Below are 15,482 nucleotides of genomic sequence, written 5' to 3' on the forward strand. Positions count from 1 at the left end.
TAACATAAATATAAATCCCTAAAATTTTTAAATCAAAAACGGAAAACTACTTACAACTTAATTATTCATTATACATATAATTATATAACATCGTGAATGAATTTTTTTCATTAAAACTGAAAATTCCTTTATTACTTTTACGTTCAGTATCAAGATTGTATGTAAATATTCATTTAACATTTAAGCTGTGAAATCCATTGGATATAATAATTTTAAAAACAATATTCAGTGCTCTATTTAATAGCATTGTTATATGCAGAAGAATAACCTAGAACAGTGTTTATAGTACACTACACCTTGCACTATATCTAAAAGATACAAAATAAGTAGTTTATTTATACTCTAAAAAGACAATAATATTCCGCTACCACTCTCAATTATAGGAATTTTTCTGTTGGTTGTTAGGGTAACCGGTAGTGATTTGCAGGTGAAGAGAGTCAGTATCAAACTAAATCGTTTACAAAATCCAAAATCACTTAAACGGGTATAGTTATTGATTATTCCCTAAAAGAAACTTGAACTCGTGAAATGTTATAATATTTATACCAAACTCTAATATTTTCAAGAGAATTCAATAGAAAATAACAAAAATCCACGTAAAAACATTGGTCCTATTTGTTACCATTGTCACGTCGATACTAAAAAAACGTACGTGACGAACTATGATAAGTAAATGTCGCACATAACGGGTTATGGTAACTAACCGGGTATCGGTAATTTAATTTCCTATCGTATCAACCCTCCCGGGAAAATTTGTATTTGAATCTATCTAGCGGGATAGATTAGTCAAAGCACGTTCTCCATAATATTTCAGCGAATATTACTTACCGCATATTAATTCGGCGAAAACACAGAAAAGGGCACATCAGCCTATGGTATAAAAAGGCTGGATCGGGATCCGCGCAACACAGTTCATATTACAGATTACATTAACACTCATATTAGCAGCTCAGATTAACACTTAAAATCTAGTACTCGTACTTATACTGATTTAGTTATTTCTAAGTTTCACTACCCGGCTACTCAGAACCAGAATTATACTCTACTAAGCATTATAAACTTGTCTTTAAACAATAAATCTTAAATCAAGCGCAAACACTTGAGACTGTTTATAAAAAATTCTTCTAAAACCCAGTCCTAACAAGGTAAGAAACTAAGTTATTTACCTAAGCACGCCACATATAATAAAGGCGCTATCCCTTTAATCAACTTCTGCTTAACTCCTGACTAAGATCCAATTTTTACCAACGCGACAGTATTTTAAACATTATTACGTCTAGCCGTAACATCTCCTCGCCTAAACATAACAATTAGAGGCCCCTCATTCTTGGTAATTAGGATCTTATCGCAAAAAAATTACAATGGCAGAAACACCTTATGAACGAAAACTAATTATACTCAAAATATAAATTAAAAAAATTAGCGAATCAAACTTTGTGACAAAAAGGGAACCTACCCTTACAAAATGTCTCGCATATCTGCATCAAAGACATCCACCCGCCGAAACAAAGCAAATTACCCGAGTCGAGGAATTACAAAAATTAAAATATAATTTACAAGAATACATTGATACAAACTCATTGGACTTTCTATGTAAAGATTACCTAATATTCGACATCCTGATTGAAATAACTAGTAAAAATTTAAATCCAGCATTCCTCCTTGATACTATTACGAAAATAAACTTCTAAAAATTAAAATTAGATAAAATTGAAATTCCATTACTTGAGCTCATTGAAAATCAAACAGGTAACGAAACAGCAATTGCAAATTCAGACACGTATAACGCGCCCACAACAAACGTGTCTATGACTAATACACCATCCGCTTCCAAATCAACAGAAATGATTCATAATAAATCGGAAAAAGTTGATTTCAATCCAACTCGACGTTTTGCTAATACAAACAAAACTAATTTTGCAAGCAGCCCATTTACTACGTATTATACGCCGGGGATTTTCAGAACAGGACTAATGAATTCCACACAAAACATAGTATCACCAATAAAAAATTTTAGCTTGAAAGACGCTGTTAACTTCGTACCTAAAGTCTATGTATTCAACATACCTTTACACGTATTTATCGACGGTTGTCGCGAGACACGCAGCATAGTCCCGACAATCAATAAAAATGATCTCACCAAGTTAATTAAAATCAAACTAAGCGGTGAGGCACTTAAAAGCGTGCAAGGAAAAGCGTTTGATGATGTAGAACAAATGATTAAATTTTTAGACTTACTGTTCGGATCAGCAAAAACTTGTAATCAATTAACAGGCGAATTAGCAACCTTAAAACAAAAACGTGGTGAGAATGTAGTCACATTTTCTAATAGAGTGAAAACAATAGCTGACGAACTTTTTGAAGCAGCAATAAGGGAAAATCGAAACTATGCTGGATTTAAAAGCCAACTTGAAAAAGATAAAGTGAAATTCTTCATCTGCAGTTTATATTGGGTCATCAAAGCGCGATGGGGGAAGCCGAAAATTTAGAATTAGCCACAACTAAAGCAATAGAAATTGAACGAGAATTCAACGTACAGGAATCTGAGGAAATAACCGAAACAGTAAAAGCGCTAATCCAACCTAAAATAGAGCCGGTTCGAATAATGAAAGCAGAGGATACTAACATCTGCCAAATTTGCAATAAACCAAAACACACAGCTAAAGACTGTTGGTATCAAATACCGCAGAATCAAAATCAGACTCGGCTAACTACGCACCAGCAACGGCAGTAGCCCAAACAGCAGCCGTGGGCGGAGCCTCACGCGCAGCTAACAATAGCCCTAGTCCCCGCTCCAACCAGCAGCCACATTAGGCCGCCCAAAATCAAGTAAAAACAAGTGCCCCAGTAAATTTAAATTCGCAAGAAAAATTGCAACAAACTGATTCATCGATTTGCAATTACTGTAAAGAAACGGGACACTGGAAGAGTGATTGCGAAAAACGAAAACTCAGAAATCAAAAATTGCAACAAGCGGAAAAAGACAAAGGTTCCCAGACACTCGGCGCTGCCCGGGAACTCCTGTAAATACAGCGCCTCAAACGTCGCACGCACAAAAAATCATCCTTTTATACCTTAACAGTCAGTCACCCACAATACAGCTTGAAATAAATACAACTAAACAAAAATTTAGCTTCATTATAGACACCGGAGCAGCAGTCTCACTACTTAAAATTTCAAGCAAACCAGTCGGTGTCCACATAAATATTTTATACAGATATGAACTACGAGGGATCTCGCAAGTAAGTATCTTGACATTAGGCAAAATTTCATTAACCTATCATAACTTTGTACTAGATTTTCACCTAGTACCGGAAAATTTTCCTATAATAGAAGACGGTGTAATAGGAAGCGAGTCATTAAAAAAGTACAAAGCGCATGTTGATTACGCCAGGAATCTCTTAAAAATTAACGTCTTGTTTTTCCCAATTCTCACCGAAAGTAAATCCTGTTACATTGAAGCTATTCCCGTAGCAAAAAAAATTAACCAGGCATCCAGCAAGATACTTCTCGCAAACGAAGGGCAGGCACAGTCTGGCGATAACTCGTCGCATTATGTCGACGGCCCTACCGGGAAACTGCCGGACCTAGCGGTCGAAACTCAGAGGACGAAGGCACCTGTATACAAAACCCATGAAAAAAAAATGGTCAAGATGCCATAAAACAGAATGACACAGTGACTCCTAAAGAGTATATACCTCAGCGGTCTGAAAACAAAATCCGAGAAACACAAAAAAATCAGAATTCGACAATCTGTACAACAACCTGTCTGTTAACGACTTTTCCGAGAACTCAAAAAAAATCAACTCTGTATCTATAACTTCTGGCATGCGCATGCAAACTCTGGAAAACGAATCCGATTTATTCTACGCTTTAAACAAAGCATCAGAAATGATTAAAAAATCAGAAAAATCAGAATCAGATTATCCGCTAATACAAGAATTAACTAACAGTATTATTAGTTGCTTAAATAATAAAGAATCTGAAATTAATAGCGATCGCGTATACTTGCTCGAAATACCAAATAGATACCTCGATCCAATTATTAAATCATAAAGTAACTTACAAAAATCAAATTTAGTTAGTAATGCATTAAATGCATTATTACGAGTAACAACCCGCTCGATTATTATGGCAAAAGTACCTAGAGCGCGTCGCGCAGCACTGCTTGTTAACCCAGAAATTAATAATCGTCACGAAAGAGTCAAACAGTTACTTTAATTAATTAAATTGGACCATATCGAATAAGATCAACGGGCAAAAATTGAAGAAATCGTCGAAAATTACAGCGACAGATTTTTTGTTAAGGGCGACAAGCTCGGAGCCACGAGTATTATCGAGCACGAGATCTATACTACCTCCGAAGTACCAATCAGACTCCTGGTATGATACTATAGACTGGGCTGGCAGGATACTATAGATGATTCATAGAAAATTTTGCTAAAATCGCTAAACCACTTACTATTCTATTAAAGAAACGCCAGTCGTTCGTTTGGGCGGAAGAGCAGCAAAGAACTTTCGATACACTACGTAATAAATTATGTGAACCTCCGGTGCTCAGACACCCGGATTTCAACAGGACATTTTTTCTTACCACTGACGCATCCAAAATCGGAATCGCAAGGTCGCTTTCTCAATTTGATGACGAAGAGCGAGAACACGCTGTAGCATACATCTCACGTACCCTCACACTTGCTGAAAGTAATTACCCTGCTATTCGACTCGAACTATTAGCAATAGTATGGAGTATTTCACAATTCAGACCATATCTGCCTCTGCAGGCCTCTGCGTATTCTCCACTTCTTCCTCAATGGCTTCAAGGAGGCCGTTTGTAAATCCTTGAACCGGGATCTTCGCCGTTTTGCGGCCAGTTGCCTTTTTCACAGGAACATCTTCTTTACCTTCCATCGGAGGGACAGCCTCAGTGGAGGGAGCTACCGGACTTCTCAATAGAAGTTCATCCAGCTCTTCCTCTATTGCTGCGCTGTCCACTTCCATGGCTATCTCTTCTCCTACTTTGGGGACCCTATGGGGGGGGACAAGTGCTCCGGCTCAACGTGAACAACCCGGAGCATCGTAAGCTCGTCCACCACGGCGGTTATTTCAGGCGAAATTGGGGTTTCAGGATCTTCATTTCTCCCCTCCCGGGGCTTTCCTCGAGGAGCGCCTTCTGCGGCACCGACTCTCTCGCTCGCTGTTCCTTGTGTAAAGGCAAAACCAACATCATTACTACAATTACACTACATATACAATAGAGAAAGAGAAGAAACCAATATTACATACATAACGCAACTCTGTATTACATTCTAGACGACACGCTAATCACTGGATCCGGCCCACGACTCGCGGCGGAACGTATCTTTTTAAATCTTTTACGTGCACCATCGGGAGCTGTCGCTTGTCCTTTACCTCCAACTCATACACGACGTCCGAAATCTTTTTGACGATCTGAAGCTCTAGGCTGGCGTTTTGGCCCACTCGACAACGGATGAAGCTTGCGCCAAACCAAATCTTCCTTACTAAACGCAGCATATCGGCGCTTCTTATCATACGCACTCTTCACTCGTTCTTGAGCGCTCTCAATATGCTTACTCACTAAATCGCGCAGTGCGTTTAACAGGTACTTTTCTCTCCACCTCACGCTTAGGCTTTTCGCGGGTCGCGGATTACGTCTGAAGTTCAGAAATACTGGGGAAACCTTCGTCGAGGCCTGAGTCGCGGTAATTATCGCGTGCCTAAATTCATGAAGGTATCTATCCCAATCTCTGTGATCGTTATCGACAAAAATAGCGATCATAATCTTCAGGACTCGGTTCGCTCGCTCTACCGGATCACTCTGCTGGTGATAGGGAGGACAGAACACATGCTCCACGCCATACTCGTTTAAGGTATCCTGAAATACTTCACTCTGGTACGCTTTCACGTTATCGCTAACGAGGTAATCCAGTGTTTCCCATCGCAGCAATATCAGTTCCTCAAACGCACATGCAAGCGACTTTCCGTCCGCCGAACTCAACTGTTTAAGCTCTACCCACTTCGTGAACAAATCCTGAAAAACTACGATATACCGGTAACGATTCTTACTCCTCGGCAACTCCACTACGTCGGTCGCGACCACCGCCCAAGGAAGTTCAATCAAGCGCCTTCCCATTAACCCTTAGGGCACTCGTTGCTCGACCTTGTACCGCTGACACTCTTGGCACTGGTTGACAAAGGTCTTCACGTCATACCAGACGCCTCGCCAGTAGTACTCGTGAGCCATGCGATCATAAGTTTTCTCCTGTCCAAAATGCCCTGAGGATGGCGCACAGTGTGCATCTCGCAACACCCTTTCCCTATACTCCAACGGAACTACGAGTCGCCAACACTCTTCGCGATGGGTAACTGGGTCGAGCAGATGGTTTGTCATGTACCTGTACAGTAAATTATCCTCCACTTTCCAGTTTCTGTATTTCTCAGGCCGTTCGAGAACCTCCTGGCACCTTTGCAGGTACCAAGTATCCTCAATAGCCGAGAACTCGCAAACCTCCGCCGCGTCCTCGAACTCGCGCGAGGGTGCATCTGGGATATGGCGCAAAGCACCTTTCCTGTGCACGATCTCGCAATGGAGCTGTTGGAACTCCAGCACCCATCGCTCGAGTCGCCCCCTGAGGTCTCGCTTACTCAACAATCTAGTCCATGCGTTGTGATCCGTTACCATCACGAAATGAAATCCCTTGATATACGGCCTAAACTTCTTAATTGTAAAGCGAACCAGTTAAAACTCGATCTCGCTAACCGTATACCGACGCTCATGCGGGTTTAGCATGCGACTCGCATAACAAATCGGGCGTTCACCGTCCTCAAATATCTGCACTAAGCACACCACTACCGCGTACAAAGAACCATCGCAGTGCAGATAAAACGTTCGCTCAAAATCTGACCGTGCAAGCACAGGAGCCTCCGTGAGCGCTCGCTTTAACCGCTCAAACACCTCCTGTTGCTCTTCGCCCCACACCCACGGTTGATTCTTCTTGATCAATTTCGTAAGCGGGACTTTGGTATCGCTTTCGTTCTCGATGAATCGTGCATACCAGCCGATCATACCTAAAAATCGACGCAATTGCTCTATGCTCCTTGGCGCCGAGTAATCCAGGATCGGATGAATTCTTTCCGGGTCGGGGCGTAGGCCCTCGCAGTCTAATCGGTAGTCGAGATGCATGACTTCGGTGCAAAAGAAGTCCGACTTTTTCAAGTTTATCTCTAGGCCTACCTCCACTAACCTACGCAACACTCGACCTAACCAAGCCATGTCATCCTCGAAACTCGTACTCACTACTAATAGATCATCCATACACCAGAATACATTCGGCGAGTACTCCGGGCCAAACAACGCGTTCATAAATCGCATAAACATTGCGGGGGCATTCACTAGACCGAACGGCATTCTCTCAAATTCCCATAGTCCTGATCCCAGTACCGCGAACGCAGTATACTGCTTGCTATTCTCCTCTAACGGAATCTGCCAAAATGCTGATCGCAAGTCGATTTTCGAGAGAAAAACCGCGCCGCGCAGCCGGTCTAAAATCGAATCGAGATTAGGCATCGGATATGCATCGATTTTAGTTACTTTATTCACCGGGCGAAAGTCCAGGCAAAATCGAAACATTCCGTCTGCCTTCTTAACGATCACCGGCGCGCTACTTCACTGACTATTCGACGGTATTATGATTCCTGCGCGCCACATCCGCATCGTTTCCTCTTGCGCAAAGCTCAAGATGGAGGCGACATTCATCTCATATGCGTCTTGATAGGCCGCGCGTCACCAACGTCTATGATGTGCTTAATCAAGTTCGTTACGGCCGGCGCGGCACCGGGCTTCGGTACAATTCTGTGCACGAGTGCCAACACCTGTTCTCGCTACGTTTCACGATATTTAGTCAATCCTGCGCATTCCGCAAATATGTGCGCCGACCCTTTCTCGTTACTTGCAAACGGGATCCACGTTCTTGAGCCTTTCGGCCTCCATTCTCGTCTCTCAATACTAAACTCTTCTATCCACTCGTTCCAGAAGTCAATACCGAGTATCAGATCGTGCGTGCATCTCTCTACCGCGCATGCAATCAAAGCTCCGCAGTTTCCGCCGATCTCCAGGTGCAACTTCAGATCTCCGAGCGCACCTGGTTCTTCGCCCGAGACTCCCTTTACTTCTATAGTCGGAGTTTTCAGTCGTGACTTGAATTTATTTGCTAACCCCGTGCCTACGACGATCACTTGCGCACCCGAGTCAAGCAGAGCCGAGTAGTTCGTACCGTTGATTTTAATTGTGGCGAAGAACCTGTTCTCGACTATCGCTATATGCGCTACGTCCTTGCGACTCGTTTTTCTTGTAGTAGAGCTTCCCGATCTTGACTCGGCCTTCCCCTTATTTAACACGAAAGGTACTTCCGCCACCTTTTCCGATTCTCTCACGTCTTCGGCAACGACTCTACTGTCTTTTAACGACCCATTCGTTGCTAAATCGACCAGCACGGGCGGTCTCAAGGAGCATCGCAGCGGCTCCGTCGCTGCTGGCTTGACTAGTTCATCGCCCCGTTTTCTGACCTCTAAACCCGCTGGAGGGCTCAAGGAGAGTAAGGGCGACGTTTCCGCGGTCCGCTCAACTTGGCCCCTGTTCAGCGCTTCGTTTTTCTTGCCCGGGTTTTCGCCCTCAACGGCGCGGCCTAACTCGCCGCGGCCGGAGCATCACGATTCCCCCAGACCTACGCTCTTTTCCGTCGCTCGTTCAGACTTTCCTGTCATCACCTTAACCGATTTCATTAAGCCTCGTTGTTCCTCCTATGCTACGTCCCCTGACTGGACGCGAGTCAAGGATACCTCACTCAAGGCATCGCCTCTGTGTGACCTCTGCCATGTGAACGCCGGCATTAACGCGGACAAACGGCTATCTCGCGACCTACCCGTCGCTCCTTCCGATTCAAAGAAATCTTCGCTGTCAAGGTCAGTACTCTCAACCGTTCTTACTTATTCGACAGATTTTCCTAGAAGACCGCTCTCAACCCGGTCTCCGACTACTCGTACCCGATCTGACTCCAATTTCTCTTAACTTGTTACTCCGCTGCCAGTGTTCGAGGCCGGTGGTACTGGTGGATGCGAACACCACTTCGCCTGTCTCGAACTTTCCTCTCTCACCTATGATCGCCAAGACATGCGCTGGGCGTGCCATCCGTTTCCGATGTACCTTTAACGCCAGCCATGCTCGCTCGAGCTAATTTATGCAGGGGTCGGTGAGCGAATCCCGGCCCCCGCTTGCGGGTTTCCCTGAGGCTTCACATTACCCGTACACGTAGGACACTCTTTAAATATGAAGTAGGACACTCCTTAAATATGAAGCCCGGCATATCACAAACCTGACACGATACCGAGGTCCCCGGACACGCGTTAGCATAATGCCCTAGCAGTTGGCACCTGAAACATCGCGGCGCGTTCTCGCCGCCTCCGCGATTTCCTCCAGTGCTCCGGCCCGGACACTGCGCGTTTCTATGCCCACTCACTCCGCACGTGAAACAAACTCCGCTAAACGGGCGGCTACCCGCAAGCCCGCCACTATTCCGAAGTCGCTGCCCTCTTTGCTGCGGAACCAAACTCGGCGGCGTCGCGCCCTGCTATCGCGCCTGTCCCGAATCGTTCGCCCTGGTAGCCAAGGGTGCGGCGTCCACCACACTCAAACCTCCGGTACCATCGCCTCACTCTTCGCGGTGGACATCTGCTCCGCCCTTGATTCTTTCGTCCTTAATCCGGATCGTTCACCCTTCTCCGCCTAACTCGCACAAAATTTCCCGGAAAACCTCCTTCAAGCTTCTAGCCTGGTCCGCCTGCTCTCCCGCCGCTATCGGCGTGCTTGACTCTTGTCCGGCGTTAATCGGCACTTTGCTCGCGGCTTCACTCACTTCTTCATCCGAGAAGAACTCCTGCTCGTCTTCTTTCTCCGATTCCGCTTCGCTAACGGTAGAGGGGGACGGCTCGGCGGTCGCATCTCCGAGGCTCGAGTAACCATCGGCACGGCAGAGGCTCGTTACGTTCGCCCATCGGCCTGCACTCCTATCGCAGCCTCTACTCGATATAGGTTGTTAGCGCTACCGGACAGGGCCTCTCGGACTTCTCGGCGCATCACTAAACGCGGCAACTGCGCAAACACGCTCCACACCTAACCTAGGATGCCAGGCTCACCCTCTTGTCTATAGTACCGGACACCGGGATTTTGAGCCGGCTCCTCTTCGGTGCTCGTCGTCAGTGTTTCATCCGCGCGCGTCAACTCGTCGCCTCCTGTCCGTCGGTTCCCCGAACCAAGTCTGGCGCCTCGGCTATGCACCGCTGCGCGACGCGGTTCTACGCGTCGCGACGCCGCGCGCGGTCGGCCACGACTCATCGCAGGCTCGACCGGGCTTGCTGTTCGCCCGTTTCCTGCTCCTTCGCCATCCACCATTCCGGTCATCGCGATTTCCCGCGATTCCTCATGGAGAATACTTTCAGGCGTCCCTAGGACAAATTCAAATGGGTCGGATTCAACTCAGGTCTCTCGCGCGCGATCATATACCGCAGCATGCAATCCTGCAGGTCCTCGTATGTGCCACTCACGCTTAACTTGCTCCTCTGTAACAGAGCTATAAGCTCAGTCGGTGGGGTCGCGGTGATGCACCGCTTCAGCGCTCGCACGCCTCGAACCTTCAAGATCTCGCGCATCACGGGATTTATCGGTCGCGGGGACGGCATCGTGACATCACCATTCTACGACACCTCTCGGCGCAAATGATCCGTCCCTGACGCGGGTAACCGGCAAGATCCGTGACCTACACCTGCAATAACGCGACCAAAATCTTTGATACAGATACACTGATCCTATACAACAAAACGCTTTCTATAGCGCTTTCTATAATAATAATTAACATGGCAGGGTTAGGCCAGCAAACCAAAGGGTTAAACGAGAGACCCCACAAATATCGTTAATAATAATTATTAACAATAATGATAATTATTATTAACATGAAAGGGTTAAACCAGGGACCAAAGGGTTATGGACCCCTGCAGGTAAGCTGAAACGTACATTGCTATATTACTGTCAACAAACTGATTTCAATGTTGATGATGGCATTGGCATTTTGTGTTGTGTTTTGTTATATATTGTAACGCGGGAGGTTATCTGAAAAATGGAAAATTTATTTAAGAACAAACTCCCACAATAGCAACCGCCGCTCCGTTAAACACGTATGATAGTACGTGTATTCGCCTTAACGTCAGATGATTTATTTTAGTTGTCTTCTATCAAACGGAGTTGAACTCATCTTAAGTGACGTGTTTTGTCACACTCGATGAGTTTTATGTGTGAGCGACCTTACTCCTAATCTTCTTAATCCCTTAGATGTAATAAGATTAAAACCTAAGCCTTTTTCAATTACTTAAGCTAGTAGGAAAATTAAATGACGAAAACGGCGAATAAATTTAACAGACTTTAATTAATAAAAATCAGTATAATCTTTGTAGGGCCGAAAGACTAACACACGCGAATAGGATTTTACAATTAACTATGTTCGGTGAGAAAGAGAGAGAGAGAAGATTCGAAGTCTACCGCGAACTAACGCTCAACGCGAATATAAAAAAATAACGCTAACACGATTAGACAAAATACCGAATGTATTTCGTATCGTATATAATGACGGAAGGTGCACCTATCATGCGGTGCAATTACGGTGATCAGTCGTAATTGTTGATGCAAAATATCAACTGCCGCTGCTCCTCGAGTAATCAGCTGCGCTGCCTCGATCTGCCTCAATATAACTTTGATGCTACTTCTGTACTGCTGCTATTAACTGTCACGGGAATGCCGTTACACACACGCACGTAATTGTCCCAAGAAAACTTAATTTTGGGGAAACAAAATGCAATACACAAATCGGTGGTAAACTCGCGTGAACAGCTGAGGCGTAACTGCCTATTTAAAAGATCGCGCGCCCCCTCTCTCTCTTAATTGTTCAAACTAACGCGCGAGAAGCAGAATCGCGAACGGATCGATTAATTAAATCGACTACCGTTGCAATATATTTTTTTGTGTTGTGTCTTTTTTGTTATTATTATGATATTTTTTTGTGTCTTATTATTTTTTGTGTTGTGTTTTTTTTGTTATTATTATTATTATTATTATTTTTATTTTTTTTGTGTTATTATTCTAAAAATAGGAGGGATTTGGGACAGGATTACAGCAACTCCAAACGGTGAACCTGCAAGCTCCTCTGGAACCTACATAAGACCTCCTTGCCGATACATCTGGCGCAAGGAGCATTACTGAGCATAAAATGCTCCGGGCGGACACATTCGGCCTCCATGGCCAGTTGATGGTCCTTTGATGCGGCCGTGACGCGTGCCCGGCAGAAGAAACATCCCTACCAATGAAGATTTTATCCTACCAATATCTAAAGTTATGGTGATTGACTCCGCCATTTAATTGACATGTAGCTTCGTCTGAGAAAACAATTTTTTTTTTAAATAGAAAAACAGGGTTCATTTTTGCTAGAAAACGAATAAAAAGCAATTTGAAGATATGTCTTTCTCGTATTTTTTAGAATTTTAAAAAAAGAAGAAAACTCTTTTTTCACACTGCACACTTCATCTGGATGTCATTTTTTTCGTAGTCTTCATCTTTGATTTTAGAAGATAGAAAGTCATTACTTTGAGCATAAAATATCAGTCATGTTTTTTTTCGTCTAAAGTTACGTTTTCTCCTCTTTCATGGACTGTAAAGCTAATTGTTTATTAGAAATACAAAATTATTTTGAAGGTATTTGAAAGAAGTGAAAATTTAAAATCAAAATAAAAGTGCTTTTACAAATATAATTAAAAAATTGTTATCATTTAGATTTTAAAATCTTATTTGTTCTTGACTTCTACTAATTGGAAGTTGAAACCATATTTTGTTGTTTTCATAGTAAATAGGTTCTAGAAAAAAAAATACTTAACCAATAAAAAAAAACAAATTCGACAAATTCACCAAATGTTTCATAGTTTCTTTTAGTTATAATAACAATATTAAATTTTTGTTTTTTTCAAACTATTAAAATTGTTCGTTTGTCTAAAAGGGAACGAATATTTCTTCTAATAATAAGGGATTGGGGTGATCAACAAAGATCGTATACTAATGTTGTTAATCTCTTTAATAGAAAGTTTCGAAACGGTGATGGCGAAACTCCTGAGTCTAAATCCACAGTTTTAAAAACCTTAAGACGTTTTCAAGAAACGGGATCTATTAAAAATCGTTCTGTTACTGGAAGACCACCAACAGCAATAAATGAAGAATAGTCTTTAGATGTTTTACTGTCTTTTGTGGAAAATCCACATGAATCATCTCGATCAGTAGCTTTACAACAGGAGATCGACCAAAAATCTGTTTTTAAAATTTTAAAGGTAAACAAGTTTCACCCTTATAAAATGAAACTTGTGCAGGAATTGAATGAGGATGATCCTGATCGTCGACTAGAATTTTGTGAGACAATGATACAAATGATTACTAAAAATCTAATATTTTTACAAAATATTGTTTTTTCAGACGAAGCAACATTTCAATTAAATGGCGAAGTCAATGATCATAACTTTGGATATTGGTCCAACACAAATTCTCATTGAAAGTCACACTCAATATTCTAAAAAATTAAGCGTGTGGGCAGGAATAGTAGGCGTTACAATAATAGGTCCCTTTTTTATCGTAGGAAATTTGAAAGCTGAACTTTTGCAAAATCAAATTGTTCCAGCTATCCAGGCCTTATGAGGTGACGATTGTGAAAATACATGGTTTCAGCAAGATGGTGATCCAGCTCATTACGGTGTAAATGTCAGACAATACCTCAATGAAAAATTTTTTGATAAATAGAAAGGTGGAAGATGTACAGTTGAGTGGGCTCCAAGATCTCCAGATTTAAGTCCTTTGGACTATTTTTTGTGGGGGTATTTAAAAGATCGGGTATACAGAAGTAATCCACACAATCTTGAAGAATTAAGACGTAGAATAGATCAAGAAATTAATGCCATTCCACGGCAGAGGATCCAAAATGCAACTCAATCATTCTACAATAAGATTTGTTACTGTTAAGAAGCGAATGGAGAACAATTTGAACATCTGTTGTAAATTCATTTACGTGAAAGGCAAGGGAAACTCACTATTAAAAAGCACCTCGAAGTGAGAGGCAAGGGAATTCACTATCAAAAAGCATCTCGAAGTGAGAGGCAAGGGGAACTCACTATTAAAAAGCACCCCAAAGTGAAAGGCAACTGGAACTCATTATTAAAAAGCACCCGGAAGTCAGAGGCAAGGGTAACTCACTAATAATGTATAATTAAAATATAATAAATGTTAAATAAATAATAAAATGCGAACTTATTTAAATAATAAAATAATTATTGTGATTGCAAAAAGGGGTCAACGGACGAGAATAAGGTTCTCTCCTAACAGAGATGTTTAGAAGGAACATATCAAGGAGGTGTCAGTCGAGCGACTGCACTCGTAGTCTCGAGCATTCTCACGAAAACAGCTGTGGTATTAAGTGAAGTTCCCTTCGTGGAGAGAGCACATATTGACTACTATAGCAGCGCATTCCAAGCTAGAACTATAGACAGCATGCGCTCCCCTCCTCCGCACGCTCAGACACTACATACCAAATGTATACGCGTGTAGCTAATATATACAATAAGCATCCTCTAAGGTACATGTGGCATTGGCTCTAGTGGTAGAGCGCTAGCCTGCCAACCCAGTAGACGCTGGTTCGATTCTCCGATTTGTTTCTTCATTTTTTTCTATCGTCGCTTTCTATTCATTTCATTTCACTTTATTCATTTTCAATGTAGCAAGTAAATTATCAATAATATTTAAAACTTTTTTAAAATACATTTAGTTAAATTAGACAGAAAGCATTAGGTATAGGATCCCTTAGGACTAGAAGCCTTAGGAACCTTCCTCAAAAAATTATAAATAATTATTATTAACATTAATAATCATTAACATGGAAGGGTTAAGCCAGGGAACCAAAGGATTAAACCAGGGACCACCACAAATATTGTTAATAAGAATTATTGTAACGGGGTGGATATTCGTCTATTTAATTATGCGCGCGATCGCATCGAAGAGCGCGCGGGATGACCTAAACGTTCAAATTCGAAAATCGGAGAGCAGGAGGGAAAGAGCGTCAGTCAACCAACTTTCTACTAGTGCGAAATAATAACATCAAAATTACAGTCAATATCACACGCAAAAACGTTTATTTCCTCTTATCTCTACAATGTATTCGGCCCGCGTGTTTATGTTTACAAAGCGCGCGCGCGACAATAACATGCAGTGTCGGATCGCTCGCCGCTCTTTGTTCGCCGAGTTAATACATGCACGCTTCTTATGGAGTACGAGAGATTAGTTATTAGCAATCATAGCAATCGCGATATTAAGCTGGCCAGCTTACCTTATTATC

At 42.5% G+C, this 15,482-nt stretch overlaps 1 protein-coding gene across 3 annotated transcripts in view; it reads right to left on the minus strand.

Moving 5' to 3' along the window:
* Nucleotides 1-15,482, minus strand: part of LOC131663832 (uncharacterized) — an 816,929-nt gene that overhangs the window by 678,182 nt on the left and 123,265 nt on the right. The gene's annotated exons all lie outside the window — the stretch shown is intronic.

Source organism: Phymastichus coffea, unplaced genomic scaffold, assembly GCF_024137745.1.
Source record: "Phymastichus coffea isolate CEN01 unplaced genomic scaffold, Cenicafe_Pcof_1.1 PCOF00002, whole genome shotgun sequence".
NCBI classification, from domain to species: Eukaryota; Metazoa; Arthropoda; class Insecta; order Hymenoptera; family Eulophidae; genus Phymastichus; species Phymastichus coffea.